General features: G+C 45.0%; 2 pseudogenes across 1 annotated transcript in view; one reads left to right on the top strand and one right to left on the bottom strand.

Annotated features, from left to right (window-relative positions):
- Positions 1-20791, top strand: part of LOC147119605 (uncharacterized) — a 183995-nt pseudogene that overhangs the window by 15386 nt on the left and 147818 nt on the right.
- Positions 20299-20791, bottom strand: part of LOC147119606 (uncharacterized) — an 86430-nt pseudogene continuing 85937 nt past the window's right edge. Inside the window, exon 4 of the transcript XR_015078048.1 lies at positions 20299-20581. The product of XR_015078048.1 is annotated as an uncharacterized LOC147119606 (transcript). The remainder of the gene's footprint in view (positions 20582-20791) is intronic.

Here is a 20791-nt window from a genome sequence, read left to right on the forward strand (position 1 = left end):
TGGGGGTTTCACCGACTCACTTCCTTCTTGGGACCAGTCACCCACGAGAGGCATGCTCTGTTCTCTAGTTAATAAAAGCCTTTTCATCACCTTCCTGATTCATCGTCTTTTATGGAGTAATTGATAAGCGTATCAACCGTCTCGTACAAGAGATGAAAAATATGGGAAAGTTCTGGGACACCGAATGGGAGAACCTGGAAAGACAACAGAGACAGCTAGCTCAAGCAGAGAGCGACCATAGAGCCATCGTGGCCAAGTACCGATCACATCTCCCTGATGCTGTTCAGGAACTAGAATATTTACAGAACGAGCCAAAGGAAGAGGAATCTTCAGGAAGCCAGGATTTTATCCCAGTTCATCTCTACGATTCGTTGCAAGCAGAGTGTAACAAGTTGAAAGAACAGTATGAACAGGCCCAGACTACAATCCTGGAAGGGGTTAACTCGGCAACCTCCGAAAAGCTAGTTTTAGTGAAAGCATATGAACAACTAAAGGTTGAACATGAGAGAGAATTACAAAGGCTGCAGGAAATGTTTGATGAGCTCCAGGCCAAGACAGACTCATCGGTAGAGATTCCATCCATCAATGAAAAATTAGAGGTGGAAGACATAGCAGAACATGAAATTCAAGATGTCCAAGAACTCATTAAATTATTGAAGGAAACCCAAGACAAATATGAGGCGACAATGGCCGAGGTTCAACAACTTGAACATATTCAACTAGGAATCCGGGCAGTGGAAGGATAGGCAACTGGAAGGAACACAGAGACTGTAGGAATGGCCCCTGAACAGGAGTTAGAGAACATCAAGGCGCAACTTCTTCGAGCGCTTAAAACCAAAGTACCGGAGGAAAGGAAGGTGAAAACATTGGAGGGAAAGGTGGATGAAATGGAGAAGACTCTAATCCACAGTGTCCCCGTAGAAGAGTTAACGGCCAGCCAACTCTTACACACGCTGAGGGACAAGACTCCAAAATGGGAACACGAGTTTCAGGTTTCAAAGGGAAAGAATTCGGAGCTTCCAAAAGTTACGGAGAGAGCTGAGGGGGCAACACAGCTTTTACAAGGATGCCAAAAGTACGCTGAATTACGTCAAGGGGAACAGAAGAATATGGAAACAGCTACTTCAGTAGAAGGATTAAATAGTCTGATAATGAAATCCCCGATGGAAGGGAAGGTATTGAACTCACAAATGAGGCTAGTAGTGAAGGAATGGCAGACATCCCAGGAAGAGCGGGATGAATATGAATGCTTGAAGTCTTTTCAAGAAAGACGGTTAGGGAAGGAACCACCGTCGGCTAACGTCCAGATGGATAAGAAGGAAGTAGAAGGGCCTCTTACTGGCCTAACTCAGGACGACCCCGAATATTACCATGACCTGTTGAGTGACACTGAATATTACGAGGATCTGGTCTGCCCAGTTTGTGATGAACTCCCAAAGTGCTGAAATCTGGATGAAGCACTTAAGGTCTAAGGAACGTAGAGAGTTGGTGGCGCTACAGCTGGCAGCCGAGAAAGGAGCTCTGAGAGTTTCAAAAAGGCAGAAAAGAAAAAGAAGAAGCAGAAGATAATAACTGTCTAAAATATTATCACTTCTACCATCTCAGGCGGGACACTACGAAAGGAGCTAAATTGTTGAAAAACCGGAAATTATCAAGACAGCCAGTTGGTTGTAAAAGTCCGCACTGCTCGTTCAACAGGACGAAAGTTCAAGCTGTTACGTCAAGAAAAAGGCTATGGAGGAGTCACGCTAGCCATGTGAACCGGCTACACCAAAGAGATACTGTTTGGAACGAATCAAGATCAGAGACTGAATCTATGAACTGTTTCCGCAGAGACTGAACCTGTGAACTGTTCCCACCGAGATTATATCTGTAAATTGTTTTATATGATGTTGACTCCACCGAGATTATATCTGTAAATTGTTTATATGAAGTTGAAGATATGTATGTTTAACGGGGACTCTGTAAGTAATAAGCTAAAAAGGGAGGATTGTAGTGTATGTACCCGTCTACCTTTAAGAGAACTATTGAATGTAACCGTTCACCTTTAAGAGAACTACTTTAGGTGTGGCACTACTTGTTTGGCTTCTGTATACTGTAATACTGACAGTGACCACACCAGTATATAAGTGTTGTGGTAGGATAACTAGGGCAGATTCGCCCTGACCTTCGAATAGTAAAGACCTGTTTGTTTGTTACTCCTGAAGTCTGTGTCGTTATTAACTGTACAACCCACAGACTTTACAATAACCTAACCCATTATACGCCGTGTATGAGGTAAATACTAGTTCTAACATTATAAATCACATACCAGTGACTCCTGTCAGCAGCTAGACAGTGTGTCATTAACTGCTTAAACTAGCAAGACTAGCACAGTCCCCCCAGGAGCTCTACCTTTTGTATATGGTTAATTTGGTCCTGGGTTAACGCTATTATGTCAGTGTAATTTCTCTCCAACAGGCCTAAAGACTTGCACTTGTATCGCGCCTTTCACGACCGCGGGACGTCCTAAAGAATTTCACAGCCGATGAAACACTTTTTGACGTCTAGTCACTGTTGTAATGTAGGAAATGCAATGTTGCTTGCACAGTAACCTTTGTTTAATCACTAATGAGAAACCGTGGATCGGTTATGTCTATTTTATCTCTTCCCAGTAAATTCCTAAAACAAGCCTATTCAGCCCACATCACAGACACTTAAGAGAAGAAATAGGAGCAGGAGTAGGCTATTCAGCCCTTCGAGCCTGCTCTGCCATTCAATGTGATCATGGCTGATCTTCTGCCTCAACTCCATTCACCGGCCCTATCGCCATATCCCTTGATGCTCTTACTAGTCAGAAATCTATCGACTTCTGTTTTGAACACACCCATGACTGAGCCTCCCGAGAATTCCAAAGATTCACCACCCTCTGAAGAAATGTTTTCTCATCTCAGTCCTGAGTGGCCCCTGGTTCTAGACTCTCCAGCCAACGGAAACATTCTCCCAGCATCCACCCTATCAAGCCCTGTAATAATTTTGTACGCTTCAATGAGATCCCCCCTCATTCTTCTGAATTCAAGGGAATACAAGCTTAGTTTACTCAATCTCTTCTCATACGACAGTCCCACCATCCCAGGAATCAATCTCGTGAACCTTTGTTGCACTTCCTCTGGCAAGTATGTCCTTCCTTGGGTAAGGAGACCAAAATTATAGACAGTACTCCAGGTGTGGTCTCACCAAGGCCCTATATAATTGGAGTAAGACTTCTTTACTCCTGTACTCAAATCCTCTTGTAATGAAGGCCAACATATCATTTGCCTTCCTAATGGCTTGCTGCACCTGCACATTCACTTTCAGTGACTCATGTACAAGGACAGCCAGGTCCCTTTTGAGCATCTGCATTTCCCAATCTTTTGCCATTTAGGAAATACTGTGCCTTTTTTTTTCTACCAAGGTTTATCCACCTTATATTCCATCTGCCATGTTTTTGCCCACTCACTGAGCCTGTCAAGATCCCCTTGAAGCCTCTTCACATCCTCAACTGACACTGCCACCTAACTTTATCAGCAGCAAATTTGGAATTGTTACATTTAGTCCCCCTCCTCCAAATCATTGATATAGATTGTAATTGCTGGGGCCCAAGCACCGATCCATGCGGTACCCCACTAGTCACAGCCTGCCATCCTGAAAGACCCATTTATCCCTACTTTGTTTTGTCTGTTAACCAATTTTCAATCCATGTTAGTATATTGCCCCCAAATCCATGTGCCCTAATGTTGTTCACCAACCTCTTGTGAACTTATCGAAGGCCTTTTGAAAATCCAAATACACCACATCTACCGGTTCCCCTTTGTCTACTCCACTAGTTACATCCTCCAATAGGTTTGTCAAACAGGACTCCCCTTTCATAAATCCATGTTGACTCTGCCCAATCTTACTATTAGTTTCTAAGTGCACAGTTATTGCATCCTTTATGACAGATTCCAGCATTTTCCCAACTACTGATGAGGCTAACAGGTCTGTAGTTCCCCCGTTTTCTCTCTCCCTCCTTTCATAAATAGCAGGGTTACATTTGCTATCCTCCAATCTGCAGGAATCGTTCCAGTATCTATAGAATTTTGGAAGATGACAACTAATGCGTCCACTATACTAATGGCCACCTCTTTCAAAACCCTAGGATGTAGGTCATCCGGTCCTTGGGATTTATCGACTTTTAGTCCCATTAATTTTGCTAGTACTATTTTTTTTTACTAATTTCTTTAAGTTCTTCATTCTTGCTATACCTGTGGTTTTCTCGTATTTCTGGGAGTTTTTTTTGTCTTCCTCCGTGAAGACAAACAAAGTATTTAATTTCTCTGCCATTTCCTCATTCCCCATTATAAGTTCTCCCGTCTCTGACTGACTTGCTATATTTTCTATTGGATGGCTAATGAGACTGTTTCCACCTTTTCCAGGCCTGTCCCTGTATAACCGGTAGCTGATTCGTGTTAATATGTGGACATATTTACAAAGCTCACCATGGGTTTTCTACTTTCTACACCTATACTTGCATTTCTCAACTTGAGGCTCCGAAATAACCTGGTTGCATCCTCGAAGCCTACTTTCCTGTCCGTGCTAACATTCCCGTCACTTACAACAGTCTGCTTCTGTCGGAGGCAAAGTTTACTTGAATTTCTGTGACATTGTGGGCCCTTGCAGGCAGCAATATCTAATCTCCAATTTTAGTCATTCTGGTTGGTGTAAGCGAGAATGTTGACCACATGAAGGGCCCCGCGCGTGTAGAGTTTCTCATAAGCTGTAATCACAGGTGATCTCATTGAAGTCTGACAGGGTAGATGCAGGTGGATCTTTCCCCTGGCTGGGGACTCTAGAACCAGGGGTCACAGTCCTAAATGGCTGAACCCTTATTCGGAGACTGAGATGCAGAGAAATGTCTTCACTCAGGGTGGTGAATCTTTGGGAATCTCTAACCCAGAGGGCTGTGGAGGCTCATCATTGAGTAGATTCAAGACCGAGATCGATAGATTTTTGAGTATTAATGGAATCAAGGGATATGGGGATAGTGAAGGAAAGTGGAGATGAGGTATAAGATCAGCCATGACCTTATTGAATGGCGGACCAGGCTCCAAGGGTCAAATGACCAACTCCTGCTCCTATTTCTTATGTTCCTCGCTTCAGGAAGTGCCAAAAAGATTTGCAAGGATGGCACCAGAACTGAGAGATTAGCTATTGGAAAGAATGAACAGGTTGTGGTTTTCTCTTCAGAAGAGACCTGATCGACATCTTTAAATTATGAATGGCTTGGTGAGAGGTGGAGAGAACGTTTCCACTTGTGGGAGAATCCAAAACAAGGGGCCATAAATAAAAGATAGCTACTAATAAATCAAATAGGGAAATAAGGAGAAATATCTTTACTGAATGGTTAGAAAGTGGAACTTGCTGCCACAGGAAGAGGTTGAGACAAATAGCTTAAATGCTTTCAAAGGGAAAGAGACGAGTACATGAGTGAAAGGGGAATAGAAAGATATGCTGAAAGGTTGAGATGAGGTCGATGCAATGGGAGGAGACTGGTGTGAATCATAAACAGCAGCACAGACTAGTTGGGCCGAATGGTCTGTTTCTGTTCTATCTAATTCTATGTATTGCTGTTGTCCCAGGATTCAGTCCCAAAATAATGTCATTCCTCTTGCAAGGCTCCATGGTATCATACACCGATCTGAATCTTCGCACATTGCCCCGATCCATATCCCCATCTGATTTCCAGATATTCATATCTTTGGCAAATATAACATTTTGGATCCTATCGTGTTCTACAACATCCACCTCTTTCTGAACCTGATTCAGCGCAAACCCTCCATACATACGGCACGTGATTGCCCGTGAGACCAGTTGCTCCTTGTAATCTTTGTTGTTCTGAATGATTACTGTATTAATTTTATTGCTAATCTGCCCGACCCCTTCTGCCAGTTCAGTCACTGACCCTGCTTGTTCTGTAGCACCATCCCCTGTCTGCCTGTTTATTCTTTTAAGCCAGTCCTGTAATTGTTAGAGCACTGTCCCATCATCTTCCCGCACCGTCCCATCATCTTCCCGCACCGTCCCATTATCTTCCCGCACCGTCCCATCATCTTCCCGCACCGTCCCATCATCTTCCCGCACTGTCGCTGTTAATTCATCTAAATAACCTGACTTGTGATTAGTAAAATCGTGTCTCATTTCTCTTAGCACCGCAGACTACAAATTCAACACACATTCAAGAACATAAATAGAAAGGCAGAGATACAGAAGAAAAACTTAACAGTAGGAATAATCTGGAGTTTCAATCCACCCTATAAATCTTTAGGTGTACGTGTCCCTACAAGTCATTTACAGGTCCTTCCAGAAGATGGCGAGTCTCCCAGCTCACAGTTTTATTTCAGTCGCTGTCTATTGCCTGTGTTATACATCACCGTGAAAAAGCTTGTTCAAGAAGTGCTTTCGTAGTCGCTAAAGCAGTACAGTGACGAAAAGGAATAGCTTCGACCCACGAAATGAAATAATCAACAGTAACTAGAAAATATTTATTTGCCCATGCCGTCTGAGGCAGCTCGCCTGTGTAGTCAATTTTCAATCGTTTACAATATCCCTTCGGGGGTTGGCTAAGGAGGGAGCCTCGCTTCTTGCGGGAGGGTGGATTGTCATGTGCACAAGGGAGCCGAATATATATTTTGCCCTGCCAGTACACTTTACACCTAATCCCAGCCTATTACCATCTCGTCTAGCTTCTAATCTCTTTTACTTCTTTTGGTTCTTTTATTCTTTTGTCCGATCGCAGCCCTGCCTTCGATCTAGTTCCTTTTCTCTCCAGTTTTGAAGAAGGGTCAAACCCGAAACGTCAACTCAAATTTCTCTCCACGGATGTTGCCTGACCTGCTGAGTTTTTCCAGCATTTTCTGTTGTTATTAGCCGAATATCAAGGTGGGCCTTGACCTCATCTTTGCACCGGCGGCTAGCAGCCGTGACCCCCTGTAATAAAGAGCAGGAAATCCCCAGTGGCTCATCTGGGGAGTCCTGGAATGGGTGAAAGAAATGCATTTGTCAATTTTCTAATAGCCTTCTGTCATCATGGTTGGTGTAGTTGGTAAATAGACCCTCAAATTAAAGCTTGACATGTAACATAGAAAATTAGGAGCAGGAGTAGGCCATTCGGTCCTTCGAGCCTGCTCCGCCATTCAATATGATCATGGCTGATCCTCTATCTAATACCATATTCCCGCTCTGTTCCCCATACCCCTTGATGCCTTTTGTGTCTAGAAATCTATCTATCTCCTTCTGAAATATATTCAGTGACTTGGCCTCCACACCCTTCTGTGGTAGAGAATTCCACAGGTTCACCACCCCTGAGTGAAGAAATGTCTCCTCATCTCAGTCCTAAATGTCCTACCCCGTATCCTGAGACTGTGACCCCTCGTTCTAGACCCCCCAGGCAGGAGAAACATTCTCCCTGCATTCAGTCTGTCTAGCCCTGTCAGAATTGTATACGTTTCAGTGAGATCCCCTCTCATTCTTCTAAACTCTAGTGAATACAGGCCTAGTCGACCCAATCTCTCCTCATACGACAGTCCTGCCATCCCAGGAATCAGTCATGTGAACCTTTGCTGCACTCCCTCTATGGCAAGTATATCCTTTCTTAGGTCAGGAGACCAAAACTGCACACAGTACTCCAGCTGTGGTCTTACCAAGGCCCTGTATAACTGTAGTAAGACATCCTTGCTCCTGTACTCTCATCCTCTTGTAATGAAGGCCAACATACCATTTGCCTTCCTAACTGCTTGCTGAACCTGTATGTTTGCTTTCAGTGACTGGTGTCCAAAGACACCCAGGTCCCTTTGTACATCAGCATTTCCCAATCTAGCACCATTTAAATAATACTCTGCCTTTCTGTTTTTCCTACCGAAGTGGATAACTTCACATTTATCCACGTTATACTGCATTTGCCTTGTAATTTCCCACTCACTCAACTTGTCTAAATCACATTGCAGCCTCTCTTCAACCTCCTCACAACTTATAATCCCACCTAGTTTCGTGTCATCAGCAAACTTGGAAATATTACATTTGGTTCCCTCATCCAAATCATTGATATGTATTGTGAATAGCTGGGGCCCAAGCACTGATCCCTGCGGTACCCCACTAGTTACCGCCTGCCATCCTGAAAAAGACCCATTTATTCCTACTCTCTGTTTCCTGTCTGTTAACCAATTTTCAATCCATGCCAGTATATTACCCCCAATCCGAGGTGCTTTAGTTTTGCACACTAACTTCTTATGTGGGACTTTATCAAAGGCCTTCTGAAAATCCAAATACACCACATCCACTGGTTCTCCCTTATCTATTCTACCAGTTACATCTTCAAAAAACTCCAGTAGGTTTGTCAAACACGATTTCCCTTTCATAAATCCATGTTGACTTTGATTTTGGAAGAGGACAACCAATGTATCCACTATTTCCATAGCTACCTCTTTTGGTACTCTGGGATGTGGATTATCATGCCCTGGGGATTTATCAGCTTTCAGTCCCATTAATTTCTCCAGCACACTTTTTTTACTAATACTAATTTCCTTTAATTCCTCCTTTTCACTAAACCCTTGGTTCCCTAGCATTTCTGGGAAGTTATTTGTGTCCTCTTCCGTGAAGACAGAACCAAAGTATTTGTTTAATTGCTCTTCCATTTCCTTGTTCCCCATTATAAATTCTCCAGTTTCTGACTGTAAGGGGCCTACATTTGTCTTCACTAATCTTTCTCTTTTTACATACGTGTAGTAGCTTTTACAGTCTGCTTTTATGTTCCTTGCAAGTTTACTCTTATACTCTATCTTTCCCCTCTCAGTCAATCTCTTGTTCCTTTTTTGCTGAACTCTAAACTGCCCCCAATCCTCAGGCTTGCTACTTTTTCTGGCAGCTTTATATGACTTCTCTTTGGATCTAATACCATCCTTAATTTCTTTTGTTAGCCATGGTTGGGCCACTTTTCCTTTTGTGATTTTGCGCCAGAAAGGAATGTATAACTGTTGCAATTCATGCATTCGTTCCTAAATGTTAGCCATTGCCTATCCACCATCATGCTTTTTAATGAAGCTCCCCAATCTATCATAGCCAACTCATTCCTCATATCTTCGTAGTTTCCTTTGTTTAGATTTAGGACCCTAGTTTTGGATTGGACTTCTTCACTTTCCATCTTAATGAAGAATTCTATCATGTTATGGTCACTCTTCCCTAAAGGACCCCGCACAACAAGATTATTAATTAACCCCCTCTCATTGCACAATACCCAATCTTGGATTGCCTGTTCCCTAGTTGGCTCCTCAATGTACTGGTCTAAAAAAACATCTCGTACACACGCCAGGAATTCATCCTCTACAGTAGTATTGCTAATTTGGTTTGGCCAGTCTCGATGTAGATTAAAGTCACGCTGATTACTGTAGTACCCTTGTTACATGCATCTCTAATTTCCTGTTTTATGCCATCCCCTACATTACCACTACTGTTTGGAGGCCTATAGACAACTCCCACTAATGTTTTCTGCCCCTTGGTGCTTCTTAGCTCCACCCAGACTGATTCTACATCTTGATTTTCTGTGCCAATATCCTTTCTCACTATTGCTCTGAATTCATCCTTTACTAACGAGGCCACCCCACCTCCTTTTCGCCTATCCTTCCTAAATATCGAATATCCTTGGATATTCAGCTCCCAGCCTTGGTAACCCTGCAGCTATGTCTCCATAATCGCAATTATATTGTATCTGTTTACATCTGTTTGTGCTGTTAATTCGTCTACCTTATTACGAATGCTTCGTGCATTCAGATATAGTGCCTTTAGATTTGTCCTTTTAACATTTTTAGACATCTTAACATTTTTTTGTACTATGCCCCTATGTGTCTTATTAGTATTTTTTCTTACCCGGACCCTATTTGTTAATGCACTCCTTTGTCTGTACGCACTGTCCCTTCCTGACACAATCTGGTTATCCTTACCCTAATCACTTTCCTGCACTGCTTCCTTGTCTTTTCTCCTCAGCATCTTTAGTCATTCACTCATCTCATCCATTCCAACACTAATATGTTCATAAGGGGGAGAATCTATTCACTGCTCTGTATGTGGAAAGTGATTCAATCGACCATCCCATTTACTGACACACCAGCACAGTCACACCTGAGAGAGACCGTTTAGATACGTCACGTGTGGGAAGGGATTCACTCCGTTGTCCCACTTCTTGACACTCCAGAATATCCAAATTGAGAACTGTTGCTGTAAATACTCTGAATGTTAGAAAAGCTTTCAAAGTTCAAAGAAACTGATGCACGATCAGCGTATTGATGCTGGAGAGAGGCGGTTTCAATATCCTCTGTGTGGGAAGAAATTCACCCCACCTGCTGAGACTCCAGTGAGTTCACATGTGACTGCAGGGGTTTGGATTCTGTTATTAATCACATCCAGGACAGAACCATGGCAGAGTGGGTTTCTGTGTGAATTACTGATTAATTTTCTCTCTTTCGGATCACGGAAACTCATTCTCCATTCACGAATTGTCACTTTCAATGGCGGGGCTTGTCCCCAGCGTGCCCCCCGGCGCAGAATGTGCCCTATAAGAATTGGAAGAGCACAATGCGCATGCGCACTTCCCGCCAATATTCGGCGCATGCGCAGTGTCACTGAGACGAGCTGTGCGGGTACCAGAAGTGGACAAAGGCGGGAGATGCGATTTTTGCGTCGATTACGATTCAGCGGGGTGCAGGGAGGTAACGCACTCGGTGGGCGGGCTTCATAAACACCTGGTGTAGGCGGCAAGTCCGGACTGAGAACTTACAGGTTCCGCGTTTGCAACTCCGGGGCTTTTTCCTGCTAATAGGCCGAGGCTGATTGCGGCCATCTTTGTAAAGGAAAGCTGTAGATGTGTTTGTCGCAGACTTGCTTCATCAAGCGGTAGAGCGCGTGCGCGGCCATTTTTGTAAAGGACCCTTTAGTGGACGGGGCTTCAGCATCCCACTGAGTGAACTGAACCCAGCCAGAGGCAGCACCTTCAGGGGAGGAGAGGGAGGGGAACCAGTGAGTGTAGAACTGAACCCAGCCAGAGTCATAACCTTCATAGAAACATAGAAGATAGGAGCAGGAGTAGGCCATTCGGCCCCTCGCGCCTGCTCCGCCATTCAATGAGACCATGGCTCATCATCCAAATTCAGTACCCTGTCCCTGCCTTCTCCCCATATCCCTTGATCCCTTCAGCCTTAAGAAATATATCCAACTCCTTCTTGAATATATTTAATGCATTGGCCTCTACTGCCTTCTGTAGTAGAGAATTCCACAGGTTCACCACTCTCTGGGTGAAGAAATTCCTCCTCATCTCTGTCCTAAATGGCTAACCCCTTATTCTTAGACTGTGACCCCTGGTTCTGGACTCCCCGACCATCGGGAACATCCTTCCTGCATCTAGTCTGTCTAGTCCTGTTAGAATTTTATAAGTTTCAATGAGATCCCTTGTCATTCTTCTAAACTCCAGCGAGTATAAGCCCAATCGACCCAATCTCTCCTCATACGTCATCCCTGCCATCGCAGGTATCAGCCTGGTGAACCTTCACTGCACTCCCTCCATGGCAAGAACTTCCTTCCTCAGATAAGGCGACCAAAACTGCACACAATACTCAAGATGTGGTCTCACCAAGGCCCTGTACAACTGCAGCAAGACATCCTTGTTCCTGTACTCGAACCCTCTCGCTACGAAGGCCAACATACCATTTGCCTTCTTAACCGCCTCCTGCACCTGCATGCTTCCCTTCAACGACTGGTGCACAAGGACTCCCAGGTCTCGTTGCACTTCCCCTTCCCCCAATCTATTGCCGTTCAGATAATAACCTGCCTTCGGCGAGGAGAGGGGGGGAACCAGTGAGTGCAGAACTGAACCCAGCCAGAGTCAGCACCTTCAGGGGAGGAGAGGGAGGTGAACCAGTGAGTGTAGAACTGAACCCAGCTAGAGTCAGCACCTTCAGGGGAGGAGAGGGAGGTGAACCAGTGAGTGTAGAACTGAACCCAGCTAGAGTCAGCACCTTCAGGGGAGGAGAGGGAGGGGAACCAGTGAGTGTAGAACTGAACCCAGCCAGAGTCAGCACCTTCAGGGCAGGAGAGGGAGGGGAACCAGTGAGTGAAGAACTGAACCCAGCCAGAGTCAGCACCTTCAGGGCAGGAGAGGGAGGGGAACCAGTGAGTGAAGAACTGAACCCAGCCAGAGTCAGCACCTTCAGGGGAGGAGAGGGAGGGGAACCAGTGAGTGTAGAACTGAACCCAGCCAAAATCAGCACCTTCAGGCGAGGAGAGGGAGGGGAGCAAAAGACAAACTGTCCTGAGATGTGTGATTGTTTTGTATTTTAGCACAGGGAGGAGGGACAATATGTGGGACGGGGATTTACAGCTTTGGGGGAACAAAAGAGGAAAGAATGTTCCGTAGAAACTAGAATTGTCTGTTCTGAATTTCTGTCCAGTACTTACAGTGATGAGTGTTGTAAACTCCTTTTACAGGGTATTAGAAGGCAAGGATTTGCAGACGGAATCTTGAACCAAACATCATGTCAAGATCTGTCAGTCACTCAATTCATCAGGACCTGAATATCGTCGGCCTTTGAATTTGGAAGGAGAATTGTTTGTCTGTTCTGTCTGGGAAAAGAATTCAAACATCAATGTGACTGGAAAAGCACCAAGACACACACACCCGAGTGAGAGTGTTCCAGTGCACTGACTGTAGAAAGAGCTTTAACCAGTTACACAGCCTGGAAAAACATCGCACCATTCACAGCGGGGAGAAACCGTTCACATGTTCTGTGTGTGGACGAGACTTCAATTGATAGTCCAACCTGGAGAGACACAAGGACACCCGCACCACGGAGAAACCGTGGAAATGTGGGCACTGTGGGAAGGAATTCATTTACCCGTCTAATCTGGAAATTCATCGGCGCAGTCACGCTGGGGAGAGGCCGTTCACCTGCTCCAACTGTGGGAAAGGATTCACTACTTCATCCCATCTGCTGAGACACCAGCGAGTTCACATGGGGGAGAGGCCGTTCACCTGCTCCGAGTGTGGGAAGGGATTCACTCAGTTATCCAACATTCTAACTCATCAGCGTGTTCACACTGGGGAGAGGCCGTTCACCCGCTCCAACTGTGAGAAAGGATTCACTACTTCATCCCACCTACTGAGACACCAGCGAGTTCACAAGTGACCGGGGTTGGATTCTGCTGTTATTGCTGCTTTCAATCACATCCCGACTGAATCATGTCCATTCTGACAGTTGGAGTTTGTTTCTGCTGATGTTAATAACCCCTATAACTGGGCTGGAGTTTAGTATTTTGATATTTCAAATAACACAGTGTGGCGATATTTGATGTCTCCAAGAGGAGACTAATTGATGTCCTGTTACCAACTGCTCCATTTTTGGGCCTTTTCTCCTTTCTAACTCGAGATTATTTCAGTTCTCCTACCTTCGGTTACTCTCATGGACAAGTCCCAGCTCCCCATACCTTCCAGAGTGCCTCTCCTAGCCTTGGTATCCAGGGAAGGTCTCGGTAACACGCCCGAGATTACTAAACACAAAACCCAGTCTGTTAATCACGTTCAGCTACTGGACTTAGTGTGTGTCCAACAGCATCTCTCTCACCTTTGATGTGTGAATAGAGCATCACGCCTGCAAACTTGCTTTCAATTTAAATTTGAATCCTCTCAGTAAGTGTATTTTTAAAAATTACGTACAATTAAACAGATCACATCAAATAATTGGCAAAGTTTTAGAGTGAACAAGTGAACACATCCATGGCCCAATACCCCAGCTCTATATTCACAGGAGAAAGTCTGTTATCTAACTCCTCGAGTGGACAGAATAGAGACAGATCCCAACTCTAAGAACATCTAGAATCTGTTGTAAATATCTTTCAAATCCTGACTGGTCCAATCTGTCGGTTTCCTTTCAATTGAAGTGAATGGAAGATGTGAGGGATGTTGACATATGGACCTCGGTTAATTCAGCTTCTGAAAGGTGTTCATGTTTAGTTCATTCGATATCGGGGAAAATGTGGTTGGTATCATTAGAGAGAGAGAGATTTCACTGAGCAACAGCTGGTGTTTGCAACCAACTGGCCTTGGATATTTTCATCATAGAATGTTTCGATCAGAAATATGATGTTGGGATAAGAAAAGTCTGGAGATTAGTGGTTTGTGCTGCCCCAGGAAGGCCACAGTGTTTTTACTGCTTCTAACGTTGTTGATGTGTGTTGAAGAAAATGCAGACTTGTGTCTCTGGACTGTGCAGTAGCCAGAGACGACCATATTAGGCAATGCCAGCTCCAGTTTGATAAGAGGTTGATGGCAGACCAAGAGATCCAGCAGTTTTAAGAATTTATCTCCCGTTATCTGCAGACATCGAATGTTGCAGCATGCTGACAAAATTGGACTTAAGACTTTAACCTATTGGGTTAAATTATTGGGATCGATTGTTATAGAATTGAATTGTTATAGAATGGAAAAGTAGTGAAGTTATGCTAAACTTGTATCGAACCTTGGTTAGTCCACACTTGGAGCACTGCGTACAATTCTGGTCGCCATATTATAAAAAGGATATAGAGGCACTGGAGAGGGTGCAGAGAGGATTTACAAGGATGATACCAGAAATGAGAGGGTATACCTGTCAGGAAAGGATGGACAGGCTGGGTCTCTTTTCTCTTGAAAAAAGGCTGAGGGGTGACCTAATTTCATGAAAGGTCTTGAAAATTATGAAAGGTTTTGCTAGAGTAGATAGAGAGAGAGTGTTTCCACTTGTGGGGAAGAGCATAACTAGAGGCCATCAATATAAGATAGTCACCAAGAAATCAAATAGGGAATTCAGGAGAAACTTCTTTACCCAGAGAGTGGGGAGAATGTGGAACTCACTACCACAGGGAGTGGTTGAAGCGAATAGTATCGATACATTTAAGGGGAGGCTAGACAAGTATATGAGGGAGAAGGGAATAGAGGGTTATGCTGATAGAGTTAGATGGGGAAAGACGGGAGGAGGCTCGAGTGGAGCATAAACGCCGGCATGGACTGGTTGGGCCGAATGGTGTGTTTCTGTGCCGTATATCCTGTGTAATCCTATTTTCCAAGACACATTGCTCGAAGGGGAGGATAAATGACTCGCATCCAAACACAATTGTTACTTTTGTCTTCTTTGTAAAATCACATAGTCTGGGCATAATTTGTTTGTGAAATTAAAATTGATTACATGGACTAGAAGTAATTGAATCAGGAAATGTATTTTATAATGATGTGCATTTTGAAATTGTACTTGGAACATCTCCTCATTAAAGACCACCCATTGTTCCATTACAGTTTTTCCTGTCAGTCTTTAGTTCCATTTTACCCTGGCTAGATCCTTTCGCATCCCATTAAAGTTAGCCCTATTCCACTCTAGATTGTTCCTTGCTCCTCTCCATTGCTAATCTAAATCTTATGATAGGATGATCACTCGTACCCAAGTGTTCTCCCACAGACACTTGGTCGACCTGGCCCACCTCATTCCCCAGCACCAGATCCAGCGATGCCTCCTTCCTAGTTGGGCCAAGAACATACTGTTCCAGGAAATTCTCATGAACACATTTCAGAAATTCCCTCCCCCTCCTTTCCCTTTACCCTAGTGTAAGCGAGGAAAATCTGGATGGTAAAACAGAACTAACAGACTCAGGTGTTACCCAGTTTATTACGAGTGCACATGGGAGAACCACCTCAGCCAACCCCAGCTGGAGGCTCCGTTCTCAGAGGAAAAGTGACAATACAGCTTAGTTTATACAGTTTATTAGACAACACCCACTTATTACTAATGGGGGGCGTATACATGGGAATATTGATACTTCATTGGTTTACATGGTTAATCAATCAATTACTAAGCCTGACCTTCGAACTCGAGTACCCCCTGAATACATCAGTAAAAAGCTTATGGGCTGCAAAGGCATCATTCTAACTTCGCATTCATGAGCTTATCTCTTATTCTTGTTCATCAAAATAGGGAGGCAGGCATCTTCAGCATGACATGGCCTTGCTGAACAAAGCCCTAGCCAAAAAGGGCCAGCTGATTATTCTCCAAGACCTGTCTGCAAAGGTCTCATCAATGTGCCTTTGTGCCTTATCTCTTTCAAGAGGCCTCCTCCAAACATGTACTCGGAGTAATTTACGAGCAGAGCTTTGGAATGTCCTTGGTCATCTACTTGTTAGTTTAAAAAGAGTTAATATAGCCAAGTATCCCATGGTGCTTTGCATTTCGTTTTCCAGCTAACAAGACTAAATGGTACCTTTCAGACAGTTTTATACCGGTTGAATATTGAGGACCCCTTCATATCTTTTAAACCAAATTTTATCCTAACAATCCCCTCTTTTGGCCCTTGGCTGAGCCCAAGGTAGCCAACCCCTATCTGTCACCTATATGCAGGATGCTGTACCTCATCTTAACCAGATTCCCTTCATGGTGGCCACCAGTCCGGGTGGAAGAGAGACAGAACATCTGAAAGTCCTATCAAACTATGATTGTCTCCCCTTTTATATGCACCTTACCCCGGTATATACTACTCCCGGTACCACTCAGACGTGTCCTTTGTTGAGATCAAAGAGGCACTGGGGACATTCTCACCCAGTCTCTGCTTTACTGCCTTAGCCAACCTTTTCATCCTCTGCCTATGACATTTATTACAGGCCATGAAAATCAAGAAGCACATTATAACAAACTGCACTACTACTAATACATGTGAGATTAATCTAATCCAAGGATGGATCTGTATATTCAGCCCCCAACTCCAAAGGTCATCCCACCAAGCGGTGACTTTAACTTGATCAATGTCATGCTTAATGTTTTTATTGTTCTGTTGTAGGTTATAATAAACCTTCTGGGAGAGGCATATCTCCATTTTCAATACTTTCAAGTGTTCGGGCAACAGGGTATCGGATACCCAAATGTGTTCTGATAGTCTTTTAAGTCTTTCTTGATATCTTCAGAAACTTGTAAGATGGTGAGGTTATGCTGGTGTATCTCCACCAATTCCTCGTGTCCAATCCATACCGGGATTTCAGGAGTGAAGCAGAACTCTGAACTTGGAATATCACAAGTTAGATTGGCATATTTAAACATTTTCAAATTAGTTGTAACGCAATATTCACCCTTTCCGGCGTATGCCACTTGAGTGGGTTTTAAATCCGCCTCTAGGGCCTCCATGGTACAATTAATATCCCGTACTTACAAGCAGCTAGAGATGGCAGCAGGAAGGGACCGCGCCAGAGAGGGGAGGGGGATCAAGTAGGTATTAGGGCTATTTAATAATTGCCAGAAATTTATCCTAGAATATGCAGAAATGGCCCAGCCTATGCAGGATTTGATCAAAGGGGGGTGCCCTTACAAATAGATTCTGACCAAGGAACGCACTTCATGGGCAAAATACTGAAGGATATATGTAAACTAATGGGAATTAAACAAAAGTTCAACATACCCTATCGTCCGCAAAGTTCGGGCATGGTGGAACGCATGAACCGTACATTAAAGCAATCCAAGAAACAGGGCAATGCATGGGCAGACAAGGCAGCCAAGCGGGCAGCTGAGAAAGGGAATCTGACCAATGAAGCCCAGGTGTTCGCGTTTAGTTAAAGTGTGAAAACACAACTGTCTTTTTCGATCAGGAAAGTTTTTTTTTTATTTACGTGAAGTGACGCAATTGCTTAAGGCTGATAATGTTTTGCTCCACCTTCAAAAGCCTGCAAAGGAGTTAACCCTTTCCACTGTTAAGTTACTTTAAAAAAGTTAGTTAATAGTCGAATAATTAAAGGCACGGCAGAGTAACTTGGTCCAGCGGATGCACATCCTGTGCCTTTCCACCATCTAAAAGGCACAATTCAGGAGTGTGCTGGAATACTCTCCACTTGCCTGGATGAGTGCAGCTCCAACAACACTCAAGAAGCTCGACACCAAAGCAGCCCGCTTGATTGGCACCCTATCCACCACCTTAAACATTCACTCCCTCCACCACTGGCATACCGTGGCTGCAGTGTGTACCATCTACAAGATGCACTGCAGCAACTCGCCAAGGCTTCTTTGGCAGTACCTCCCAAACCCGCGACCGCTTCCACCTAGAAGGACAAGGGCAGCAGGTGCATGGGAACACCACCACCTCCAAGTAACCCTCCAAGTCACACACCATCCTGACTTAGAAGTATATCGGCCGTTCCTTCATCGTCACTGGGTCAAAATCCTGGAACTCCCTCCCTAACAGCACTGTGGGAGTACCTTCACCACACGGACTGCAGCGGTTCAAGAAGGTGGCTCACCACCACCTTCTCAAGGGCAACTAGGGATGAGCAATAAATGCTGGCCTTGCAAGCGCAGCCCACATCTTATGAACGAATAAAACAAAATAGTGGGAACTCCAGGATGCTTCCCATGTCCTGGACAACCACGTGTGCAGGAGGTGTCATCAGCTGGAGGAGATCGAGCTCTGGATTTCGGAGCATGAGCAGCAGCTGGTGTCATTGCGGTGCATCCGTAAGGCTGAGAGCTGTGTGGATAGGATGTTTCAGCAGGTGGTCACCCCGCAGCTAATGAGTCTGCAGGCAGAGAGGGAATGGGTGACTGCTAAACAGAAGAGGAGGACCAGGCAGGTAGTGCAGGAGTCCCTGGAGTGCATCTCGCTCTCCAACCAGTATTCTGTGCTGAGTACTGTTGAGGGTGATGGTTCCTCTGGGGAGTACAGCCAGAGCCAAGTCCATGGCACCACAGGTGTCTCAGCTGCACAGGGGTGGAGGAGGAAGACAGGGAAAGCAATAGTGGGAGGGGATTCAATAGTTAGCGGAGCAGACAGGCGTTTCTGCAGCTGCAGACCTGACTCCAGTATGGTATGTTGCCTCCCTGGTGCCAGGTTAATTAAGGATGTCACTGAGTGGATGCAGGACACTCTGAGGGGGGGAGTGTGAACACCCAGAGGTTGTTGTCCATATCAGTACCAACAACGTAGGTAGAAAGAGGGATGAGGTCCTGCAGATAGATTTTAGGGAGCTGGGAAAGAGATTAAAAAGCAGAATCTCAAAGGTAGTAATCTCTGGATTACTCCCAGTGCCACGCGTGAGTGAGTATAGAAATAGGAGGATAGAGCAGATGAATGTGTGGCTGGAGAGATGGTGCAGGATGGAGGGCTTCAGATTCCTGAGGAATTGCGGCCGATTCTGGAGGAGGTGGGATCTGTACAGGCCGGACAGGATGCAGCTCAACAGAGCCGGGGCCAATATCCTCGTGGGAAGGTTTGCTGGTGTGGCAGTATTGGTTAAGGAGAATGTTACAGTGCTGGAGAGGGAGGATGTCCTGGAGGGGTCAAGGACATAATCTATATGGCTGGAGTTAAGAAGAAATAGAGGTGCCATTACACTACTAGGTATATTCTATAGACCACCAAATAGTGGGAAAGATATGGAGGAGCAAATTTGCAGAGAAATTACAGAGAGGTGCAAGAACTATAGAGCAGTGATAATGGGGGACTTCAACTATCCCAATATAGACTGGGATAGTAATAGTGTTAAGGGCAGAGAAGGGGAAGAATTTCTGAAGTGTGTTCAGGAGAACTTTCTTGATCAGTATGTTTCTGGCCCAACGAGGGAGGAGGCATTGCTGGATCTGGTTCTGGGGAATGAGGTGTGTCAAGTGGAGCAAGTGTCAGTAGGTGAACATTTAGGGAACAGTGATCAGAGTATCATAAGGTTTAGATTAGCTATTGAAAAGGATAGGGAGCAATCTGGAGTCAAAATGTTTAACTGGGGGAAGGCCTATTTCAGTGGGATGAGAACGGATCTGGCCTGGGTAAACTGGAATCAAAGATTAGCAGCAAAACTGTGATGGAACAATGACACATTCATTACAGGCCTCAAGATTAACCCACACAGGGACATTGCTGTCAGTGAAGAGAGACGAGAAAGACCAAAGTGCCATTTGCCCCTCTCAGTGTGGCCCTGAAGGACTGTGTCCAGACTGTAGTTCTGTTCCCGCCGTACGATCCTCCCCCCAGATTGTCCTTTCTGAGCTCCAGCCAGGTGATGCTAAACACTCAGGTGGGAATGACAAAAATCCACTACAATGTGTTTAAAGCAAAGCTGATTTATTTGACATATATCCAGAATATTAATAACCCCTGTAACTGGGCTGGAGTTTAATATCAGCAGAAACAAATCCCAACTGTCAGAATGAACATGGTTCAGTCCTGGATGTGATTAACAGCTGCAAAAACATCAGAATCCAACCCCTGCAGTCACTTGTGAACTCGCTGGTGTTTCAGCAGGTTGGATCCCTTCCCACACACGGAGCAGGTAAACGGCCTCTCCCCAGTGTGAACTCGCTGGTGTGTCAGCAGGGTGGCTGACTGAGTGAATCCCTTCCCACATTCAGAGCAGGTGAACGGCCTCTCCCCAGTGTGAACTCACTGGTGTGTCAGCAGGGTGGCTGACTGAGTGAATCCCTTCCCACATTCAGAGCAGGTGAATGGCCTCTCCCCAGTGTGAGTGCGCTGGTGTACAGTGAGGTGAGATGATCGCCTGAACCCAGTCCCTCAGTGAGAGCACCTGAACGGTCTCTCGTCAGTGTGAACATGTTGATAGGACGTCAGTTCCCTGGAACTTTTATAGCACTTCCCGCAGTCCGGGCGTTTAAAAGGTCTCTCGTCAGTGTGAACTCACCAGTGCTGCAGCAGGTGGGATGACGGAGTGAATCCCTTCCCACATCAGTGCAGGTGAACGGCCTCTCCC

Source organism: Somniosus microcephalus, chromosome 4, assembly GCF_052327205.1.
Source record: "Somniosus microcephalus isolate GS21.2 chromosome 4, FLI_Smic_1.0, whole genome shotgun sequence".
In the NCBI taxonomy this organism is placed as follows: domain Eukaryota; kingdom Metazoa; phylum Chordata; class Chondrichthyes; order Squaliformes; family Somniosidae; genus Somniosus; species Somniosus microcephalus.